The sequence below is a fragment of the Podarcis muralis genome, chromosome 1, assembly GCF_964188315.1.
Source record: "Podarcis muralis chromosome 1, rPodMur119.hap1.1, whole genome shotgun sequence".
Classification (NCBI taxonomy): domain Eukaryota; kingdom Metazoa; phylum Chordata; class Lepidosauria; order Squamata; family Lacertidae; genus Podarcis; species Podarcis muralis.
Genome location: NC_135655.1, coordinates 99,395,129 through 99,413,253, shown reverse-complemented (window position 1 = coordinate 99,413,253; position 18,125 = coordinate 99,395,129). Strand labels below are relative to the sequence as shown.

The 18,125-nt window shown below is 39.8% G+C and overlaps 1 protein-coding gene and 1 non-coding gene across 9 annotated transcripts in view; both read right to left on the bottom strand.

The window, feature by feature from the left end:
• ARHGAP15 (Rho GTPase activating protein 15) overlaps positions 1–18,125 on the bottom strand; it is a 380,707-nt gene that overhangs the window by 28,894 nt on the left and 333,688 nt on the right. The gene's annotated exons all lie outside the window — the stretch shown is intronic.
• LOC114585886 (U11 spliceosomal RNA) lies at positions 1,870–2,011 on the bottom strand. Its single transcript, XR_003704008.2, has one exon. It is a non-coding gene; the product is annotated as a U11 spliceosomal RNA (small nuclear RNA).

Genomic DNA, 18,125 nt, shown 5'->3' with positions numbered 1-18,125 from the left:
CACCTGAAATGTAACGAACAAACTTTGTGATGACTAACCTCTTTCATGGCCAACCCAAGTTACCTGAAAAACATTTAATATTTCTACTGCAAGCTGTGGTGTCCATTAATAACTAGGCCTCCTCCCTCCCAGCTAGGGATATAACTATGCAGGTATAATTATTTCAATATTATAATTTAAATACAATACAGTTTTATGTTAACAAATTACATGTATGGCATTAAAAAAAATGGCATCCATCATCTGAGGAGAAACATTTCATAATTTGTTAATCCATTCATTTTCTATGAGAGAACAGAGGTGAAGGTTTCAAGGAAATAGAAAAGCTATGTTGAGCAATATCACATAAACGTGTGGGTGGGAGCTTCTGTGATCAAACGCTTCCACAAGGGGAGGGGGGCGGAATCCCACATATAAACAACTAGTATGTCAGGAAGGAAGCTAAACTAGATTCCTTCTCCATGACATGTCTTTTTTAATTGGAGGGGATGCTTTTTAGAAAAGGATGTGGATCCCTTTGTGAAGTGGCACACCTCAGACACAGATTTAGCACCTCAGTAGAAACTAGGCCACAGGTGTCTCTATCTTACTTATTTGCTTAATTACTACTTAGATTGACTTAGCCCTTATGCAGACACCAAACTTTTAAAACGTATATCTCTGGTGCTTATATACTTCGTTTTGTTCTTATTATATTTTCCATAATACAGTACCATACTTTAGTTCCATGCTCTCTTGTGATCAGATTCGTAGCTACGTTGACATTCTTAGTTCACATCCTGTCCTTTGCTTAGTATCCCCTTTCCTCATTTCATAACTGCCTTTTTGTAGAAAACAATTAGTCAGTAATGAAAGAATGTGAGTCTGAGACCTATAATCGCCTTTGTGATGTGAAACTTCTTTTGATGATGTGATAACAGTGTTGCTGCTGACTGACTCAGGATAAGCGTGTGTGTTTTTTAATGCGATTGATGGTTTCAAGTCTTAAAATATGGTTTCTGATGGAGATATTTGCATCAGATGTTGAAGCATGTATAGCTCTACTTTCGTTTCATGAAAGATAAGATAAAATAAATGTTAGAGGCCCCTGACACAGGGAAACCGTTTTACATGCTGCAGGTCTTAGATAACCTGAGTCTTGTTCCTAGCTTCAACCCAGTGCAGTAAAAATAAATAAATATATTGATCTCATCGCTTAAAACCTCCTCCTGAAACAGTAAGGGACGGATATGTTTCTCATGGTAGATATGTACAGGAAGCCACTGAAGACCTTACAGTAGTTTCATAACTGCAGTACAGTCCCTTATGTAAGAAGGATTGGCATAAATGGCTTAGATGAGGGATGCAGAACTTGTGGCTATCCAGAAGGTGCTAGAACACCCCCCCACACACACATCATCTCTGACCTTGGGGCATGTCAGCTGGGGTGGTGAAAGTCTGAGGTCCAACAACATCTGAAGGGCCACAGTTTCCCCACCAGAGGAATTTATGGGAAAGTATTTATTTGTTCTTGGGTGTGGGTATGTATCTATGTAACTGTTTACCTACCTACGGATAAATCTGAAACAAAAGCAAATAAATGGAGTGAAGGCTGAGACTATAGAACGGATGACCGTATGTGATGAGTGAACGGCCAACTTGCAATCCACGTGTATCACAACTCTGCTCAGTTCTCTTTGCAGTGCACAGCTTTGCAGTGCAGCTTTGCACAGCTTTGCAGTGAAGTGCTAAACATGGTGGCAATGTATGAAGTGACAAACAGTCTGGAGGAACTATTATTTCTTGTGTGTGTGTTTGATTTTAAGAAGTCATGTATATAGTATGAAAGTGAATAAAGATTCCCCTCTCCTCTCTCTCCTGTTTTTCTTTAGGGGAGGCAGAATAAGCAAATACCAGCTGCCCCAAGAACAAAAACGATGCTTTCTAAATCTTTTGACAGCAATTCCACACAGAAAAAGACTAAAGCACAGCTGCCCTTCTGTGTGTACTACTTACAGCAAAAGTATTTTTAATGCTCCTTCTTAAAAGGGGGAGGGGAATCCCATGGGAAGCTTCAAAATGATAAAAGAATCAAGAAATTGTCTTAGAGCCTATTGGAAGGGTCCCAAGGGTCATCTAGTCCAGCCCCCTGCAATGAAGGAATCTCGGTATCTTTGTGGTAGGTTTAGGCATTTGTGGTTTATTTTGTTGACTGCTCCTCCAAGTGGCTCAGTTGGATGCATCCTAGACCAATTTGGCTTGATTGCCGGCAAAATTCAAATGATCTTTTAGATGACCGACTCTAATAAGAAGGGTGAACTAGAAAGTAGCCTTATTCATAGTGGATACAACTAAGATTTGATCACAAATTCTGAATAGCAGCCTATTAAACTGTGGAGATGAGGATTATTAGTGCTTTAATGTGTGTTGAATGATAGTGAACTATTTTACAGATCTGGGTCTCTTTTGATACTTGACACATCGTAAGACAATTTATATATTTGCTGTTTGATGATTTGATGGACTGCAACAATTATTTGGCCTGCATGTTGGAGTGCCCACATAGTAAATGTCCCGTCCTATGAACCATAGCAGTGGTGTTTGCCATTGGAGGTGGGGAAACCTGCTAGGGCTTGGAATCTGCAGAACAGATTCACAAAACATGGCTTTCTTACCCCTCCCCCTTTCTCGGCAGTCCCCTGCACTACTCAAATTCTGTTTGGAGCAGATTAGCCATCTCTTGGGAATGAGGTATGGTGCAGGTGTGTGTTTTTGCATACGGAGGCCAGAGTTGGCTGAATTCCCCCTACCCCATGACTTGATCCAAATCTATGTGATGGCCCCATGTAATGTAAAAGACCAGATCTTAATTTGGTCAGCTGTACACCTGAAACACGGTCCAAGCCCTTGTTCAAACAAAGAATTCTGCTTACTGTATGCTTTGCCACACAATTTCACTCCACAGTTTGACTTAATGTTAACTGAGGCACGTTAGACTAAAATGAATCGGGGGGGGGGGGGATTCTGAAAGAGGTAGTGAGAAAATGATGTAGAGTACAAGATCCACTGCATCCCCCAAATGTATCTCAGCACTTCCAAATGTAAAATGGCCTTTATTGCTTTCTAGTTTCAAGCACAGGCACTGACAAAGCTGGTGAAAAACAGCTAATTCATTGTTAAAGTACAGAAGTAATTTTGCACACCCCTGTTTTATGAATCAACTTCCCTGCTAATTGTAATCTGACTGAAAAAAAGAAGAAAAATAGGCAACATGTGGTACCTTTAGTCAGCATTTCTGAACTGGGAATGATAAACACCTCTGCCTGGCTCTGGCATTTATCAGTACTGAGATATTATTACCACATAGACTCACAGCATGGTTACTGTTATCATCAAGGGGAAAAAGAGGGAGCTAATCTTAATGGTTTGTAAGGCCGTTACCTGCACTGGTCTGACATTTATCATGCTCATCTTACCACATGGGTCCTCCATAGCAAAGGTATTTTATCTAGAAGGGACATCACTATGAATTATTATTTGCAGCTAGGTAGAAAATTGTATGTTGTAGATACCTTTTCTCATTATAAATCACAGTCACATTTCACCATTTCCCCCACAAAGCTGCTGAGGCCAGGCTTTTTGCCATAACACTCACTCTCTCTTTTATAGTTCCATGAAAATATTGGATATACTTTCATTAGAAAGGTTGATACTGATCTTTCTCTGTGTGTGTGTTTAAAAAACAATACATTACAAAATTTGATTTAAAAAAAATAAATTGGCACCGGGAAGGCAAAACAATGTTGATTCATTCACTGATTCATGCAGCATAAAGGATGGAGAAGGGGCAAAGGCACATCCTGTTGTTCCCACAGCACACAAGCTCACTAACAGCTTTCTTAATCTCTGCTTGCTTTCCCCAGTACCAAAAGAGTTGCACCTAAATTGCACCTAAAAAGCCACAGGTGACTCTTGAACCACAATCTTAGTACTGACAGCTTATAGCAAGAGGAATTATTCAAAATGTGCTAACTGCATCAAGCGTGTCATTTTCATTTTTGACATGCAACATATAAAAATCAGAGGAAACAAAAGGATGTTATAATGTAGGCTTCAATACTCTGCACATTTACGGCAGGCCCCTTGGTTTCAACTGGAATTGTGTGTGTAAAAGACAACACATGTAGGTAGTGAGTGGTGGAAAATGCACGAAGAAACAAAGCATTAACTTTCCTGCATCTAGCAAACACTCTGAGTACAGAAATGATGCTTCCAAAAATTAATTTGAAATGGACATGGATGTTAATAGCATCCCACTTTGTTACTGAACAGGAAGTCCAGAGTTTATCTCTCATAACTCCCATTTGCTAGGAATAGGACCTATGATTCCAACCTGACATAAATTCATTATGTTGCAAGGTAATGGAGTTTGACCTCTTCCCCTTCCCTCAGCCCTGCTGCATTATTCATGGCTGATGGGCCCAGAGTCATTTTACCCCACAACCGACTCGTCTTTTCTAGGAGGCTTTAGAAAATGTGTGTGCATGTTTAATGTTAAACTGGCATTCATGGCTCACCTCAACACTTTGTCTGATTTAAGACCTTGAGTGCTGTGCTGCTGCACCTCAGTGTGGTTTAATTTATTTAATTTTTTAAAGAGTATTCCACCAGGCTTCATAACTATTGAAAGTATTGTCATCTTCTTTCAGATTATTATTATTATTATTATTATTATTATTATTATTATTTAAAAGCCTCTCTCTCGCTCCTTGCTTTATGTTTCTCGCTTGCTATTTAGGTTAGGATTGCTTCATATTGTGTTTCCCTTTTATTCCAAGGAAAATCTTTAAAGGTTTTTAACCTTTAAAATATATTTTAAATAAATAAATCAGACGCACGCCTTTTCTTAAGGAGGATATTTTGAGTCACACGTTTCATCTGTCAGCCTGCCTCATTTGCCTCTATTGAAAAATAAAAACGGAGAGAACCAGGTTGAGATTTTTGAGTGCTAAAGAAAATGTGAGGCTTCTGATGCTGGCTGCAACCAGACATAGTGTTGGGCAGACGCTCTGCAAGCTCCCCCACTGTGCTGCTGTGCAAGCTTCCCTGCTGGTATGTTTGCTATAGTTTTAATGTCTGTGAAAAAATTTGAGGCAACTAAATTATGCTCTGCCCTCTTGGATGTAAATAAAACATCCGATTTAGACAATTTCTATTGCCCTTACTCAGTTTTAGTAGTTCTGTGCCAGCCTGACTCTTAAAACATATTCCCCCAACCACTCCCCAAATCTGGCATCTTGTGTGAAATCTGGCTAAAACAAAACACATATTATTCCAGCTGAACTCCGTTAAGCGGTAGTAATTGTGTGTGTCTGTCTGTCTGTGTGTGTGTGTGTGTGTGTGTATAAAGATGGATAAACAGAGATAAAATATATAGATGGTCAAAAGGATACAAAAATAGAAACACAGACATTTCTGTTTCTCCACCTAATCTATCATTTCTTTTGGCTAAATGTCAGCAGTCCAAATCTGATTCATCCATTATACACAATATCAAGTTTACAACATAAACAGACTGATTACACACACACACACACACACACACACACACACACACACACACACCATTAACTTATAAGATATGAATTGATTTGCTTTTTATTCATGCCCCCCCCCAAAAAAATAAAAATGTTGGGAAATATTTCAACAATATCAATTGATCAGTTCACCAAATGTGGTTTATAAAGAGAGAGGAGTTTTCCAATGAATATTCATACATATTTTTCAGTCCATTAGCAAGACTTAAGACAATGAATTTCTAACTCTATTCCATTTAACAAATAAATATGTGGAATTAATGGAATAAAAAAAAAGCACCATGCTCACAGTACTTAGAAAAGTTAAACTTTAATGTCTCAACCTCCAGGTGCCATCGTTTGAGAAAAATAACCAATAATCGTCATTTTTTTTACATATTTGATGGGACTGATTATGCAATGTGCAACTCTAAATGGCTTATAGCACATTGTAGCATGGTTCCATCCCATTGGCTACAGTAGGGTGCAGGCAGATGGATGACAGTGACAAGGAGAGAAGTGCTTTTGCTTAGCCGTGCGTTAAGATGCCATCCAGAAGCTCTGTGCACTGCAGACACTTCATTAGGATGCCAGGATAATGGTAAACTACCACTCAGAGTGACACTCCATTTCCTGCTTACTGAGCTCTCCAACCTCGGCAGATGTCAACAATCTCACAGTGCCACAGAGCAGACCTAACTTTCCAGTCACTTTGACTCCAATTTTTTTCCCTTAACAGTGCCATACATTACAGGCAATATGTAGCAGCAAGTAACGGCAAACAGGGAAGGGGGGGGGGGGGGAATTGCTGGACCCTAATTATAACAGAAGCAGCATCTCATGCAATAAGCCTCTCTCTGCTTGGAATACCTAAAGCCAACTCTTGTCTTTTTCACAGAGGGTTCTTTCTGAGGAAGGAGGGGTTTTGCTATATATACCACTACCAGCTCATTTCACCACACTGTGATAATGTAAAGCTGAAAATCCTAAGAGATATTACCCTGCTTCGCAACTAGCTTTCATCGCTTTTAACTGAGAAACAATTCTGCTCCCCTCTTTTCTCCTGGTCGGTGCTTTTTGCTCGGCTTCAGTTTTGTGCATGGCTTTCTGCGTGCACAGAAAGAGCAGACTCGAACATCTGGATAGTGTGATATTTTCTCGGCAAATGCACAACTTGAGGCTATCACACACCTCCCTAACAAGCAGTTAAAGCCAACAGAGACTGTGTATTGGAAGTCTTTAGCCTGATTTTTTCTCTCTCTCTCTCCCAGAGGAACAAAAATGGCCAAATAGTTCCCCCGCTCTCGAAATATTTCTAAAACCAAAAATAGTATGAAAATATATTAATCCATGTCCCACATTCTCTTTTTGCATGTTCCCTGTAGCTACAAATAAAAACCTTTCACCGTAGGGGAAGTGTGTGTGTGTGTGTGTGTGTGTGTGTGTGTGTGTGTGTGTGAGAGAGAGAGAGAGAGAGAGAGATTGAGAGAGAGAGAGAGAGAGAGAGAGAGAGAGAGATAACGAACAAGAACATAGCACTTGTTTTAATCTAATGTATTTAATCTTGGGGCCAAGGTATTTCTATCTCCAAGCAAGTCTTCATGCCTTCCTAATACTGATTCATGCCTCTTGCAAGAATAAATCCACATCTTATTTCCCAGGCATAAAAGGATGGGAGCATGAGAAGGCAAGGCAAGGCAAGGCAATCCGCCAACTAGAATGTCTTTGCTTGATGGGGATCTCAGATCTCCTCCCCCTTCAGCTCTTGAATGAATGCCCCCCCCCCCCCCCCGTTTTCACAGGGATTCATTCCTGCCTTTTCAAAGAGCTGTGTCAGATCCGCAGGATGACTGAATGGAAAAGGGTTAAAGGAGAAGAAATCTACCTAAGTCTCAGGGAAATGCATCCCTACTTATTTTCAGAAGTTCTACTTATACGTGAAAAACTAAAGGCTGAGTTGCATTCAGAATAGAGAACCCCTCTTTAGGAGAAGCATTAAATCCCATGATATTGACCCTTATGAAGGGCTCATAAAAATAAAAAACCCCCAATAAATATATATTTGTATTTGTTTAAAAACATAAAGTAGTTGAATAAGTCTCTTAGAAAATGTATAAAAATAGCTGTACAAATTCCCAGTAGTGGCAGAAGCATCTGGGGACTATAATATGACTAAAAACTGCACACTTTTCTGTGGCAATAAATTAAAATGAAAATATGCTGCTTCAAAAAGTTTTATGTAATTTTTAAAAAGGCCAATTCAAGGACCCAGAAACAATAGGATTTTTAATAGTAAGAGGCACACTAATTTTATTCTTCTGTTCTCTCATTTCTTTTTTCTATTTCTTTTTTCCGAAAGCAAACAAACAAAGTAAACAGCATTTCCCCAGGGCAGATTTAGACTTGAAGACTGTTTATTATATCATTTGAATAAGACTAGACCTGGCCTTTTGACTTTGAACCACTACCAAATTTCAGGCTGTGAGGAAATTGTTCTACATTTCCTGACAAATTGAGTTAAGCAGACATTAAGTGGGCTTTAAGAAAACAAATGGCCATCTTTATCACAGGTGGACACTGATGGCTTAATGGGGCCTGGGCTGATTGTATCACTTCTAATGGCTTGACGGGAAGCATTAGGGTTTTTGCATAAAGAACTGGCATTGCGAACCCTGCTAACACAGACCTGTCAAGCGTTCTGTATCCCTTTGTGCATGGAAGCAGATGTTTGTATGTATACTATGAACTGGCATTAGAGCAAGCGACAGATGCCTGTATGAATGCCAGGTTTGTGAATTTTTACAGCAGGAGCATGTTCTGAGGAAGTACAGCCCTGCCCTCTATCATAGGTAATTCCCGATGGGACTTTGCTAAATCCCAGCTATGTTTTCATTATTTGGTTTTCCTAGCAACTGGATGAATATGTCTGTCCTGGAAGGGGGAGATGAGAACGCAACCAAATTCTTACAGATTTGCAGCATCGGGGCTGTTGTGGAGTTGTCAGTTCCACACACACACTCCCACTTCACAATTTCCTCTGCAGTGTGTAATATAAACCAACCTTCCTCAGAGGAAAAAGGGGTATTATAGCTATATAATTAAGACTTGCATTAATTTAAGGCTGTGAACGTTTTCTTCCTCTGCTCTGCCATGCCCTAAAAAAAATAAATGTGTATGAGTTTCTCTCTGAATATTCCTGACAGCATTTCATTGCTCTCTACATCCAGAACTTATACTATAGTTGTCTGTCAATAATACGAACAGGTAGCTTGCAGTCCATTAAACAAACACTGGGCCCCCCTCACTTTTATTTGACATTTTATTTGGCTGTGACAAATGAGCAGCAGTTGGATTATAACATAATTTGTCTTGTCTTTATTACCAGCACAAAGGACACCATTCATTAATTATTCTGCCGTTGCAGCTTAACACTAACTGGAAAGGTCCCTCTTCGGACAGATGGCGGGGACGATGTTATTTATATCAATCAGCCAAAATCCTCAACAAGGATTACTGTTCCTGAGACTACAATGATTTATTTCTTTTTACCTCACCCTCCCTCAACCCCTTCTGTTTTCAGAGATTTCTCTATAAAAACGAATTTGATGGGGAAACTTAAAGCAAAGCCATATTTAACCTGTTAGCTCACAAAACAACATGCATGGTACATCAGTTTAACTACCTGCCATGTTAAGTTGCCTGTTTCTGAACTGGTTTGGCAAATAAATAAATAAATAAATCATTTGGCACAGGAGTAGGGGTGTGGGTGGGGAGGGAGATTAAGCGAGGGTCTCAGAGCAGGGAGTTCAGCAAAAGTTTGCCTCTCCCCCCCCCTTTTCTTTTTTGTAACGTCATACTGCTGTTGCCCCCAGAGTCCACGAGGATCAGGAAATGGTGCCAGCTGTCAGGCTTTCTGTCTCTGATAAGATGAGATGACCCACCTTATTACAAAGAGACCAGCAGTAGCCCCTCTGAAAGATGAGCTAGAATGTTTAGCTAAACTGAGGGTCAAACCGTACATGAGACAGATGCTCATCGGTTCCTACTGTTATTGAGTATCAGGGTGGGGTAGGAGTGGATTTTGCCTTATTTGCTAGGCCTCCTTAATGACACTATCCAACATGTGATCAGAGAGTAGTAATTTCCACAGATTGAATCCAGATGTGTGAGTTCTTTCCTTTTAAAAATATCTTCTGAACTCGCTTAGAGGACTTCTCAACTATTATCCTTTTTTCTGGTTATTCTCTTATGGCAAAGGAATCCACGTGAATCTTTTCATTCCATCAGGGTTAAGTTTTAACCAGCTCGAACAACCTGGTGCAATGAGAAGGCTGAAATGTGGGAACATTTATTGTCTGGGGGGAAAAAAATATTGGTATAACCTTGCTATACTGATTAGTTTGCAAATATTAAAAGTTCCATCAAGACAAATATCAGCAACATGCAAATACCCTTGCAGGTTGTGATTAAGATTTTAAATGTATCCTTTTGCTTTTAGTTAATGAAAAACAAAGTCTTGGAGGATCTAAGTTGTAATTTATTAAACATGAAAGGCTCCTTGATGAAATATAGAAATGAGATATATTTTGCATTTCAAAGATTTAAGCTGACAACTTACTTGCATGCAAATAAGAGCAAGATTTGTAAAAATATTTGAAAAGAAATTATTCCTGAATGTACTTATTACAATAATGTGGCATGTAGATAAGAGAAACACACAGCATTAAAAGACATTCATTTCTCCAAAGTCTTAAAATTAGCTTCTTTCTGCCATTGTGTATTAATGTTCTTCTTCAGGAATGCAGCATATTAAAGAACTGAGCAGAATTAGTAATAAATTTGTTAATTACAAATTTAAGCAACACAACTGTGTTGTTTCCCCTATTTTTTTTTAAAGCAGAATTGCTAATGCATTTTAATCATTTATGTACAAACATTTGAGGATAAAATATTCTGAAGTTTATCAATTTCAAGAGCTGTTTATTTGCTAGCAAAACAGAGCATGTTATACAACATATATCTTATCATTTTTGCTCATCAAATCCCCATTTGCAGAATGCAAATTTCTCTGGTCTAAGTGCTCTTGCACCTCAATTTAAATGAATAATAGGATAGACTCTATTAAAATCGGTTTAAGGTTGCCATGGGTGACATATCAGTAGGGTTAAAATGAGAAAAAAAGGTCACAGAAGCAGTCCTTACAACTTTTTTTTAAAAAAATAATGAGGCACACGTAAGTGTCTGTATAGACTTAAACCATGCCACCACCATATTGAAATTATAGACAATGCATAGATTGTAGATTTTATTAACATCATACCCCACACAAAATGAATAGGGAAATTATATTACCATCAATAACTCTGGGAATGTATTTAGTTGCACAGAAAATTAAAGAGTAAGCCCTACTGCAATAGCGCTGTAGACTGACAGGTTGTGGATTTGTAAAAATAACAGAGACCTAAGCAAATGACTGTACTTTTCCTGGGGTAAATCCTTCATTTCAAGGAACCAGCAAGGTATCATAATCATATTAAGCAAGCAGCTAGAAACTATACCAAAACACTCTATTTATGAAGAATTTTGAATCTGAAGCTAACTTGATTTATGGGATTATGCATGCAGTCATTTGATAAGTATTGAAAAATACTTTGACTTCATCGTGAAGGCTTTCTTGATCTATCACTGCGTGTGCATGTGGGCTTGTCTGTGTCATAGCCTTATCCTGCTTAATGTGGAACAAATAACACCGCTGACCATTTTGAAGAGTTTGATGAGGGGGGGGGGGGAATTCCGCTCTTCTGAATTTTAAAAGATCGGTACGTCAAACCTATTAATGTACTGCATTTACGATAACCATTTGGATTTCAGAGAATCTGAATTTTGTTACATTTCCTTTCTTCATCTACAATAAAAAGGAATGGGGGGAAAAACCCTCCTTATTTGCTAAGGTTACACTGCTAGTTTAATTTTCATGGGAGCAGCGGAATATTTTGAAGTGAGTAACATTTACCAAGTCATTAGTTTTATGCAAACTAGGAAGGAAGATGAAAGAAAAAAAAATTATCAATTATTTATAGATTGTTAAAATGTATCTTAGTGCAGTGCTACTGTATAGAAATGACAATTAGCCAAACTTACCTTCTTTAATTAATAATGCATACATTATGCTCTTTGGGCAGCTAATCACCAGTTCTACAAATTTGTTTGACACCGCTGAAGATACCTAGCGCATGGGTGATGGAAAAAAAAAAAAAAGAACTTGCCAGCATTAGCGCCAAACTTTCAACTGCTTTCTCTTGTATTTGAAATGCTTTGGTATGCAAGTTACCAAGCTGTCCAGAGAACTCCTGTTATTCCCATTTACTTCTATTCAGACAAGGGGCTAGCGCTTTAGTCTCTTGGTGAACATTGTGCATGAAGATATAATCTGTTCCTAACACCCATCATTTGCTAATAATGCCTCTACCCCCACCTCAGATCAGACATAAAATAAAAACATCTAGGGTGAAATGGCCTTTCATCCAGTGGGTCAATGTAAGAGAAGAGGAGATAAATTTCTAGAATTCTCCTTTTCCCCTGCAGCCTCGTTGTACCACTTCCCTTGCTGCTTTGGAGGGCTCTTAACCCTCCCCTTCTTTCATGTTAGCATACGCCACATTTGGATCAGAGGTTGTTCTGCAAGTGAAATGGCAACTGCTATTCTGCAAGCAGAAAAGCACAATGGTTTTCTGGATTCATTTAGAAAACCAGAAGCCCTGGTTTGCACTCTTCGGCTTGTGTCCAACAGTGCAGTGGTACAGCAGGAAGGCATGGCTGTTCCTGTAAGAGGTGTGTATTTAAGAGACCTATAGATTATTCTCTCTAACTGTAATCCCACCCTGCACCACATTCAAGGCTTCTCTGGACAGATCCCTGACCTCCAGGCATAGCTTTTTGGAAGGGAGGGAAGCCCCATTCTAGGAGTGGTTCTCTGCTCACAGTCCTTTGATCCTGATGGTACCCCTGGTCCTGAGCAGAGCTGATTTGTGACTTCTGGTAAAAGCTGGCAAGAACAACAGTCCTCTACCTCCTCCATATGTTGATAATGAAAAATGACATCATAATATTCACAGTTTATCCATCCTCATATGAGTCCAACCACTGGTCCAACTAACTCAGTATTGTTGCCATTGACTAGCAACAGCGCTCCAGCCTATCAAGAAGGAGTCATTCCCAGCTCTACCTGAAGACACCAGGGATTGAATGCAAAGAATTGTAGAGTTGGAAGAGATTCTGAGGGCCATCTAGTTCAACCTCATGCCCTTAGAAGCCAATGAAGTGGAATAAGAGCTGGGAAGCAAGTATATCCACCCTCCATCGTGCAACATAGACTATTCTGTTCTGTTCTGTTCTGTTCTAAAGCCATTCATGTCCCCTGTCTTAAGTAAGTACCCATGGGAGCTTAGAAAACAACAACATGGGAAATCACTTTCTGCTTTTCTTCTATGAGAAGTAGAAAACACAGCTGTAAGGCACTGAAATGGGCAGGTCTTAAAATTATGAACATAAGAATCAATAAGAAGTATGTTTGTTTGTGTATGTGTTTAGAATACTTCTAAGCCAATTTTTAAATGTGAAATTAGAAAATCTCCAAGATTTATAAAACAGTAAGAACCAGTTGGTATAAGAGCATTTGAATGAGTGATTGTTACTTTTCTCTGAACTTCATTTGCAGGAAATGCACCCTTGCTTGCAAGAATTTTTGAATGCCACTGTTTTGCAGGAGGGATTCGAGTGCATCCCAGAAATTTTAGTTTGCACAATTAAAGAGAAATAAAGCATTCTGTTTACTTAGAGCAACAAATGTACTAAAACCAAAAACTAGACTTTCTGCAGTTAGGAAAGTGATAAGAAAATGCACCGAAAAGTGTGGGAATAACAGATGATTAACAGGAAGGCGTATAAATACCCTGTAAACAAATAAGGATGAGTGCTTATTCTCGTAAAACTGTCCCACAAACAAATCAAAATAAATGCTTTGTAAAGACAAGATATAGTCTAACCACTGTTATGATTTGTTTAAGAAAAGCAGGGCGAATGCTCAATATACAGGTTGTCTGGAGGACTCCTACAACTTCCCACCTCTCCATGACTTAGGTTTGATATGCATTAATCTTTATTAAGCACTTTGCATTTCATAGGCAAGGTAAAGGTAAAGGGACCCCTGACCATTAGTTCCAGTCATGACCAACTCTGGGGTTGCGGTGGTCATCTCACTTTATTGGCCGAGGGAGCCGGCGCACAGCTTCCAGGTCATGTGGCCAGCATGACTAAGCCGCTTCTGGCGAACCAGAGCAGTGCACGGAAACGCCGTCGGAGCGTTTCCCGTTGGAGCGGTACCTATTTATCTACTTGTACTTTGGACGTACTTTCGAACTGCTAGTTTGGCAGGAGCTGGGACCGAGCAACGGGAACTCACCCCGTCGCGGGGATTCGAACCGCCAACCTTCTGATTGGCAAGTCCTAGGCTCTAGGTAGAACAACTTTAATAGGCAAATTAATAACACTTAGTCTGGACTGGACTAGGCAAGTACCATTGTTTTAGCAAACACAAGTAGTTCTAGAGCAGATGGGGGAAGGACAGGGAGAGGGTTATTTGAAGTAGAGGCCAAAGGGAATATTGAACTCTTCTCCTGTCCATTGATACCCCCTTGCCACTTTTTCAGGAGACATGGCAAATAAGTGCTCAGAACCTGGCTGGGAGAAAAGCAACTGGTCAGGGGGAGCTGTAGAGAACAGGGCTGGGGGAAAGGGTCAAGTACCATCTTTCTGCCTCCCATTTCTATGTTGCAGTTTGCATCTGCAATACCTTCTTACCAGCCAGTTCGCTCAACACCTTAAGTGAGTATACAGTAAAGTGAAAAAATAACAATGTGTTGCTGAATGATATAGAAAAAATACCACTCCAGAAAACATGTAGGCATAGCTTTCTCTTGACATGCCTGTTTAGCCACCGTATCTTTGCTATAGGATATGTTCGGCCACACAGGTGCATGTGGTTAGGCCTTCCTCTTCCATCACTTCTTCTTTAGCACTAATTTGTGATAGGAAGATAATGAGCACCCCTGACTCAGATACCCCAATGTAGTTTGTTTGGATTGGGATGAAAGCTGGAACAAACCTTCTGGGGGAAAAGTAATCTCCTAAGGTAAAGGTAAAGGTACCCCTGCCCGTACGGGCCAGTCTTGACAGACTCTAGGGTTGTGCGCCCATCTCACTCAAGAGGCCGGGGGCCAGCGCTGTCCGGAGACACTTCCGGGTCACGTGGCCAGCGTGACAAGCTGCATCTGGCGAGCCAGCGCAGCACACGGAACGTCGTTTACCTTCCCGCTAGTAAGTGGTCCCTATTTATCTACTTGCACCCGAGGGTGCTTTCGAACTGCTAGGTTGGCAGGCGCTGGGACCGAGCAACGGGAGCGCACCCCGCCGCGGGGATTCGAACCGCCGACCTTTCAATCGGCAAGTCCTAGGCGCTGAGGCTTTAACCCACAGCGCCACCCGCGTCCCCCAAGTAATCTCCTACAGTGTTTTAATATGTGCCGAATTTTTCACTGAAATTTTGCCTTTAGGTCCTAACTATACAGAAATGAGTGCAGCAGTATCCTGGTAAGGGTTAGAACAGGATGTGCCACATTTTGTAGGAACTATCACATGTGAAAAAAGCAGTGGAGAGAGGGGTCTCCTCTCCTTTCCCTGCCTCCGATTTTTCCCTAGCTGCTGTTAACTCTAATGTGTTTTTAAAAGGCACTGATAACATGTAGCTTGGAACTTAGAAACCTGAGAATTTCAAGGTTGTTTAGTTTCTAGCCTCCTGAACATCCCCCCCCCCCAAAAAAGTCCCAGGATTCAAAAGGCTGAGCTTCTAAGTTATGCATCGTAACAGGCTTAACTGTGTAAAATCTGAGAGTTTTAGTGGCAAAAGGTGAGTTTCATTGGCACAAAATACCAATAGATCTGCACATACTGGCACCAGAAATGATTCATTTTGTGCTTATCTGACTCCCAGTTTCAATGGTACTTAACTTTGGATGGCTTTCCTTGTGTACCGGGGTTTTTTTACTACAATTTGGACAGAGAGCATTTTTATTTCCTGCTGAAGAGGACCATACCTTCTCCATTCTTGTCTTTTCATTTAACACATCAAATTGTGAAATACAGTCTCTTAATGTTTGTTCTTCTTTGTACTACAGAGGCACAGCTAAAGTATTCTCTTGCAGACTGCATTAGATGTCTCAATCCCATGTATATTTTGATAAAAATAAAAAATATTTCTGCTGGACACACAAGTTACCTTTTTTTAAAAAAACAACAACACACACAACATTTTTAATACTATGGAAGGAACCACAGACAGCATTCTACCCTGTTTTTGTTTGTTATAAGCAGAGTATTTGCAATAATTTATGGACAGCTTTGAATTTATAAATATGAAGGGACTGCCAAATGTTTTAACTATTCCTTCATGGCAAATTGTCTTTAAATACTGGCAGGATATTTTTTTTTCTGTTTTAACATTTACTTGTGGACCAGAAACACTTGCAGTCTATTGCCCCTGGCCTTCTGTGAGAATGTTAGTTAGCAATGCTCATAAAAACTCAATTCATCAATGTGAACATAATTTGCTATGAACAGAAAGCTCACAAAAGGGTGAATTTGTCAGATAGACAGGTGGCCTGAGATCTCTCCCTGATACTGAATGATATGAATAATAGATTCTGGTAAATGTATGCCAAGACTTGAGCTGTAAACACAGCTGCCTCCATTCCCTTCCAGAATAACAGCTTCGAGAACGAAAGGCATAGGAACCACAGTTCCACCTGAGGACTGATCTTGTGCACGCGCACAGACGCACACGCTCCCCCCCTCTTGCTCATTCTTACAAAGAAAAACAAGCCTTTTTAACGGAACACAGCAAGTAATTTATTTATTTACGGCCCTGAGTTTCTTACCCCAGCTATGAATGGATTAAAAAGAACAGAATAAAGGGAAGCGAAGTGAGAGGAACTGAACAAACAGATTTTGAAAAATGTGCCAATCTTTAAAAAGCCTAGTTTTGCACCAATTCCGACAAATAAAAAAAACCCCACTGCTTTGTTAGCAAAAGGATTGGGCCCCACAATAACACACCTTGTTAAGAGTACAGATTACCCTTTCCCAGTAAAAACACTTTGCATCTAAGATCATTCCATCTAATATTGACCTGGTTCCAAACAAGAGTTTGCTTCAATTAGTTATGCCTCATTTCTAATATATCGGTATCAGTTTTTTGAGATTTTCTTTCTTTCTTCCCTTCCTTTTTTATGATATATATATATATATATATATATATATATATATATATATATATAGTGAAGGGTAGGTATTATCGGTCAACCATACCAATGGTGACCAACCCTTTTATCAAGTGCACACAACCAGGGTCCAAGGTATGAGGTAGCATGAGGAAAATGTGGGTAGTGATAGAGGGACGGGGGAAAGACAGACAAAAGTCACTCTCCTACGCCACCAGCAAGATCCCTCTGCTGGATCAAAAGCCTTCTGTAGATGGCAAAGTCTATAACCATCCCATTATATTTGGGAAGATGCAGATTCATTTCAATGTGTCTTCAATGTGTCTTCATAACTCTGATGCATCTTAAGAAAATCCAGTTATTCATCTGCCAGACACTGCCAGTATTCAATATATATGTTGCAACCCATATTAACCAAAGCAGAGGTGTTATTCTCCCCCCATCCCCTTCTGCAGTGAGCTTTGTTTTTGGCTTCTAGGCACCAAGTAGAGCCGCCTGCTAATTTCCCCTCCCCCTCCTCTGAAAATAACTTAGCCCAACAAATGAATTGGGATTTGCATTAGCTAATGCTCATACGTGTTTGTTCTAATACTTGTTATCTGGGGAAAATGTTCTTTATAATGACTTGGCTACGACGTGGGGCATGTTCTTTTTTCTAGCACACAGACCCAAAACCTCCTCAAAGCTCTCAAAATGAGACTGCACATGAGACCTTGGTGGCAAAGGCAAGTTTCACATAAATGATAGCCATCTGCAGAATAACAACAACAACAACAACAACAACAACAAAAGAGGACTGATCCTTCTTTGTTTTCCAATATACCTGCAGAAGGTGTATCACAAACTTGAGAAAATAGTAAGAGAGATTATATATGTATGAGAAGCACTTCAACCATCCAGGAATATCACTACATACATATTAAGTGTTGTTATTATCATTAGTACAGTATTTCTATTCACACATACTGTAGCTCTGGACTAATGCATATATTAAAACATTTTTTTAACAACCCAATTGTATCCAAACTGTTGGTAGCCCAGAAGAACAAGCAGGTGGGTGGGTGGGGAGGGAAGAGAGTCTCCCACCCCTCCAGGCCCAGGTGGCTACTTAACATTGTAATTGCTTATTTATTTGCTGATACTAGTAATTTTCATTTCCTCCTATGTTTACAAAATAATTTTTAAAAATTGCAGCACATAAAGGAAAAGCCAGCCCTGAATCTTCTGACCCTGTTAA